General features: G+C 39.9%; 1 protein-coding gene and 1 long non-coding RNA gene across 2 annotated transcripts in view; one reads left to right on the plus strand and one right to left on the minus strand.

Moving 5' to 3' along the window:
- Nucleotides 1-6,019, plus strand: part of LOC110059030 (histamine H2 receptor-like) — a 150,851-nt gene that overhangs the window by 43,939 nt on the left and 100,893 nt on the right. The window lies entirely within an intron of this gene.
- LOC149096114 (uncharacterized) lies at nucleotides 1,236-3,739 on the minus strand. The gene is made up of 2 exons (XR_016204671.1): nucleotides 3,301-3,739; nucleotides 1,236-2,076 (listed from the first exon to the last, which is right to left on the minus strand). It is a non-coding gene; the product is annotated as an uncharacterized LOC149096114 (long non-coding RNA).

Here is a 6,019-nt window from a genome sequence, read left to right on the forward strand (position 1 = left end):
GTTACCTGAGACCGTATGAATGAGGCTTCAATCCGTTTCTTAACTTCGACACCTCCTCCCTCGCCGGTTTAATTTTTGCGCCTTATAACCTAATCGGGAGCCTATACGTTCACATGCTACGTGAGTCTTGTTCCTCGCGTGTGTATTTAACGGCATGGGAAGAAAAAAATATTCAAGCAGAGATAACGAGATCAGAAACAGCTCACTTGTCTAGCGTTGGATATTAAATTAGCAGGAGACTCTGCGGCAGCTACCCAGTGCGCTAAACGAAATCGCAGGTAGTTTAACCGGAAATTCTGATTAAAAATGCCGCGAGCAGTGCAGAAACTGAATCGCGTCGCATTTCCCTGGCTAGTCTGTCCACTGACATTTTTTCTGCAATATAGTTTTCTTCCTCTGGCTTGTTATATCCCCCGCAGATAATATTTTGCTTGCGATCTCGACGAACTCAACACAAAATAGATGGTATGTGGGCAGACTATTCCCGGGCTTTTCAAAAGCCCTTGCTTAACAAGAATAAATTTTCGTCCAGTAGACCTTTTCACGGTTTCTGACGCTTTGGTTTCTTGCTTTGTGGGGCAAACAGAGCAAAAATTACTGTAAATGTATGAGAAAAGTTAAAAGTTTGATGCCCAATAAGTTGACAATGATTGAATTTCTGGATATTTTATGTACAAGGAAAAAATACCCAGCAGAAGGGTCTTTTGGTAAAATTTGAAGAACATAGATTTGCTGCGAGGCGAAGAATTGCACTTTTGATTCTTCATACAAATGCCTCTAAATTTTCCCGCGAATCGCGATTCGGAAGTTACAGACAAATGTGTAGAAAAATGAAAGCCTTAATTGTGGCTTTCTTAGCGAGGCTATTTCCCTTAAACGCGATCAGTAAATTCTATTACCCAGTGTCTTCAGTTTTTTAAAATTCATAAATACTTCAGAGCTCGAATTTTCCGTGGTTCACAATTTCCCCTTACATTTGCTGTAATTTTTGCGGTGTTTGTCCCCCAAGCAAGATGGCGTCAGAAACCGTGAAAAGGTCTATATTGCGTTGGGTTACCATTTATGAAATTTGCTTACTTAGCCGGGGAACACATTCAAGTAACACACAATCATCGATGGTAAACAGAAGCAAAGCTTGAAGCTTGAAATTCGAGGGTTGCCATTGAACAAAGTGTGAAAAATTAGAGATCAGAGATTAGAGATTAGAGAGAGATATCTTACAGGGTTAACTACAGTTTTACAGTGTAAGTAAGCGTATTTTACTCTGGCTTTTTGATTCAGTCAGTGTAAAACGCAAACTGAGTAAACTGCAGAAAAAATCCAGGCTGCAGACTAGGGTTACAATAGATTTAGATATCTGGATTTAAGCTTATACATGTACTCCATACTTACAAAAATAGACAAACGCCGTACTTCACATAAGCTGAACCCAATTCAACCAATTAGGCTCGTGTGAAGTTCGGCGTTTGACCCAATAAAGTTAGACTAATTTTATTTGGAGAGGCTGAGGCGTTCTTCGCGCCTGTCCAACCGTACATAACGCCTGAAGACCGACTTTGGGTCAAACGCCGATCTTCATTAGTCAAACCAAACGCATAATCAAAGGTCTAAAGGTGCCATTCTGACTTTACTTTGGAAAACTACTGGCCAGCAAGACCACTTTTGTTATTTGTTTGGTGTAGCAGTTTGGTTCGACTGAATTAAGCTCGACGTTTGACTCAAACAGGCATCCTTTTAATTATGAGTCAACCCAAACTGTTATTAGGTTTGGCTTGTGTGAAGTACGGCGTTTAACCTGGGCCTTAGAATGTACATGTAGTTACAGTTTACAAAAAACAAGATGCCTAAAGGCGATTCCGTGTGATGCTTTGGCTAGGGAGCGTAGCATTGGAATGAATTGTGAAGTTACAGTAAAGTGCCAAGGTTAATCAGTTAGATCAGCCATACATGTAGAAATCACTGTAGAAAGTCTTGAAGAAACGGTCACTGTGTTTGTAGTGGAAAATAGGGTAGGTGGAAAATTACTGTGTGAGAAAAGCCCCCTTCCCTGGCTCCTATTTCTTCTTTCCGGGTGATCTGCAAGATGGAACGAGAGTGTGCATGGTGTTTAACTGAAATAATATTGCAACGTGGAAAATGGCTTTTTTTTTTTGTCTAATGAGGCCATATCACTGACGTTGAGAACTGCCAAAAAATCTTGAGACATGAATGGTAACGCAACGTTTTAATTTATTTGAAGACTAAAATATTGTGAAGGGCTGTATTGCCGTATATGAACGTAACAAATCTACTAAAACATTAACAGGCTAAAGTAATGATTGTCTGGTATACAATTAGAAGTTCTTTTGTGTGGGAGAAGAACTGAAGCACATTAAAAGAGTATTGATTGTCCTTAGAGGCTAACTTGTGTGAGAGAAAACGTAACGCAACTGTTATATTCCCATTGATAATGTGTGCTTGTTTATTCGAGATAACGAAAGGATTAAAGTTTTCATGAGAAGCATGAGAAATTCTTCTTAACAAGTATTTCCCTTTGTATTTATAAATGTCAACAGTGGAACACTGAAAATAAAATAAACATCGACCAGAATAAACCTTCTCGCAAACACTATTTACATGTGCGTTCTGGTAAACAGGTACCGGTAAGCTCAATGTCAGCAAGAAGAATACACAAAACCTTAAACATACTCATGGCATGATTATCGACTCATGGACTGAACTGTGAAAGTTTCGATAGAGTAAAACTCTCGAGGGTTAAATATCTTCAATTGCAAGCCAACAAATATTTGAGCAAATTTTTGAAATGGTTGGTGTCGATGTTTACCGTGATGGACTCCTTGATTTCTGATTACGCCGATTCAAAGAATATTGTGTGTGAATATCGTATGAATATCGTGAGTCAATGTGCTGCTTGTTTAGACTAAGCATTAGGCACATAGGTCGGATGAACACCCAGGTTCGGTTGCTGAACGCGTTGTTTCGTTTCGCAGGCCGAGTGAACAGTGATCTCGTTGGTTCGATGCTTAACACGGAACGGATGATCCTCGAACTCCATGCAATTTTCACAGTTCAATTCAGTACACAAAGTCGAAACAATTTCTAAATTGTCTTACCTTCCGTTAATTTCCTGAATACGTACACGTTGCTTCGAGCACTACACTGTCTACACAAGCTACATATACTCCTTGCCAGAATCGCAGAATCTTTCGAAATTAGTTCCAGCTGTGACGTGGATTAAATTGTCAATCAAATTTGTCGTTTTGCGTCGACAAAGAAAAAGAAACTCCGGGCAAACCTTACCGTGGCCTGCCACAGGCATCTCACGGAATGAGCAATAACAAGCGCTTATCTTGAAAGTTCAACTGTGGCTTTGCAGGGTCGTCATCACCGTGAAACAGCAAACAAAGAGAAAAAAATATACGTCAAAACTTGAACTACCACTAGAACCGGAGAAAAAGAACGAGATGAAGGACAACAAACCCTATATTTTGGCTGTCTTGCGCCACATATTCGCCATCTTTTCGTCACAAATTTCCACTATGATGGAAACATCAGACGCCATCTTGAAGCACGAAACAACCAATCGGCGATGAGAAATCTACCCGCGCGATATACGTTTCCAATCCAGTCTTCTAGTATCCATGGTATTAGCTGGATTATGGCCGCTATGTTGCGGGACGTCGTCATCGTCGTCGTTGGGCGCCCGCACCCGCGATTCATGCCGCTAGCCATGTTGACCATGAAAAAAAAGTTGCATGGGTTTCTATTTCTATGCATGCATGTGCTTCTGTTCCTATAGTTATGGAGCTCCGCTACAATAACCAATGTAACTAATTACAACAAAAGTAAGATTACAACTTTAAAATCCTAAGAAGCTTGAGATAAAAAAAAAAATAAAAAAAAATGCAAAAACAAAATGGTTCGTCCCCAAAATGGGTCTATAGCTGCCATATCAGTTAAGGACGCTGCCTACTAAATACCAAGGTTTTTACACCAGGTTAGGACCACGCGGAAAAAGTAGATCTTTGCAAGGCCCATTGGAATCCACAAAAAAACAAAAAAAAAAACAAAAACAAAAAACAAAAAAAACAACAACAACAAAAAAAAATGGGGTAGCCACGCATTTTTTCGAGATAATTAGCCTTGAATCTTAACAAAAATGCTGACATCACCATTTTCTGAAAAAAGAAGGAAAGGATATATCCGGCACATATTTCCTTCGAATTCTCCTTTACATACAGAAAAGCAAACATATTTATAAAGATCTTAAAACCGCATGGTAAATGGTAACAGAAAAACCATTTTTGGTATGTTTTTAATAACAAAATCGTTGCAACAACGCTTTGGGCGTTTCTGACAGCCTTCTCTGGTTCAGCCAAAATACAGTCTAAATACCTTTTGCTCACAACCAGAAAGTAATCAGGTGTTGAATAGGCTTGCCACTTCCATTTCATAATATAAAATGTGGGGGTAACCACGCGCTTTTTAAAGTTATTGATCTTTTTTGTAAACTTTTATGGTGCCCGTTACATTTTTTTTTCTGTCATCTCCTCAGTAAGTAATTGGGTATTTCGCACTTGTTTTGCGCGCGCACTACGTCATCTGCAGGTACTTGTTCACAGGTGGATTTCAGTATAATTTTCGCCAGATAACAGCTATTTTTTTAGCTGGAAGATGTTAACAGTTAGTGGTTAGCGATATGCCGTAATTTTGGCGTTCGTGGTTTAAGTACGGGTTCATTAAGCTTGATTTAGTTACAGTAGGAAAATTTTGCTTTCTTTTAGTCGTGTACTTGGTAGCGTAGTTGATTGCGTCAATGCGTTGATTGCGTCAACCCCAGCGCGCGCGTGGGGCGCGCGCGCATGAGCGCGTGCACGTACAAAACGTAAGGATTTCCCTCAAACTACGCTCAATAGCGAGATAAATGCTCCTTTTCTCTTAAATGAGCACGGTGACCTCCATTTTTTATTTCATAATTTCAACGAGAACAATATCCTCAATAACTGAGAAAAAAAATTAGCATGGCTACTTTTTTGGCAAATGAAATAAATACTACAGAGGGAGACACAACGGGCCTAACAGCGCATGTTCAAATTATGTTTCCTTTAAAGGATAAATAAATGCAGGGTATTGGAAGACATTTCTTCCGGAACGTAGATGAATAAACAATCAAAGAAAGTCAAACTCTGTGTGATATAACAAGCTGCATTGAAAAATAATCGAGCTTATTTGTTGCGCACGGAGATAAGGTCCGGTAATACGGGCAACATTTTTCTTCAACTTGTCTCGCAACATTGTTGCATTGCAAGTTGAAACACATTGTTGCGCGTATTACCGCGTTTGTGACAATCTTGTCTCGCAGCAAAATACAGTGTTGCGCAAAGTAGACTCGAGTTCTACTTTCTGCAACAATTATTAGTTTTACTGCTCGTATTACCACTGAAGCTACAACTTGTCTCGCAACAAATTTGAATTCAACGCTTGTGATTAGCTGTTGCGAAGCGCGGCAACGCGGCAAACAAAACAAACATAGCGGACGGTGAAAGCGGGCGTGAATTCGAAGTAGGCCGCTAACTCTCGGAATGTCATAAATTTGACCTGTACAAAGACCTCGAGGGCTATCATAGTCTTTGGGACACCTCGTTTGTCCCTTTAAAACAAACAGCGAAAAAAGAAAACGGCTTGGAAGAAATGTCGCAAAAATACAACTTTTCGCCTAGCAATCTGAAACGGAACCGAGCTTCGTACTGAGAGAACTTCGCTGGCAGGGAAAATGAAGAAGAAAATGACGGCCAGAAATCGAAGTGGAAGTTCGTGGAAACGCTAAATTATTTGAAAAGAAGGCTCCATCTTTATTTAAACACGATTGACCAATTATACGTGAAGAATTCCGTAGAATTGCAACACTGTATTTTGCTGCGAGACAAGTTAGTCACAAACGTGGTAATACGCGCAACAAAGGGTTTCAACTTGCAATGCAACAAAGTTGCGAGACAAGCTGAAGAAAAATGTTGCCCGT

This window comes from Orbicella faveolata, unplaced genomic scaffold (assembly GCF_042242905.1).
Source record: "Orbicella faveolata isolate gen_17 unplaced genomic scaffold, um_ofav_v1 contig_48, whole genome shotgun sequence".
Classification (NCBI taxonomy): domain Eukaryota; kingdom Metazoa; phylum Cnidaria; class Anthozoa; order Scleractinia; family Merulinidae; genus Orbicella; species Orbicella faveolata.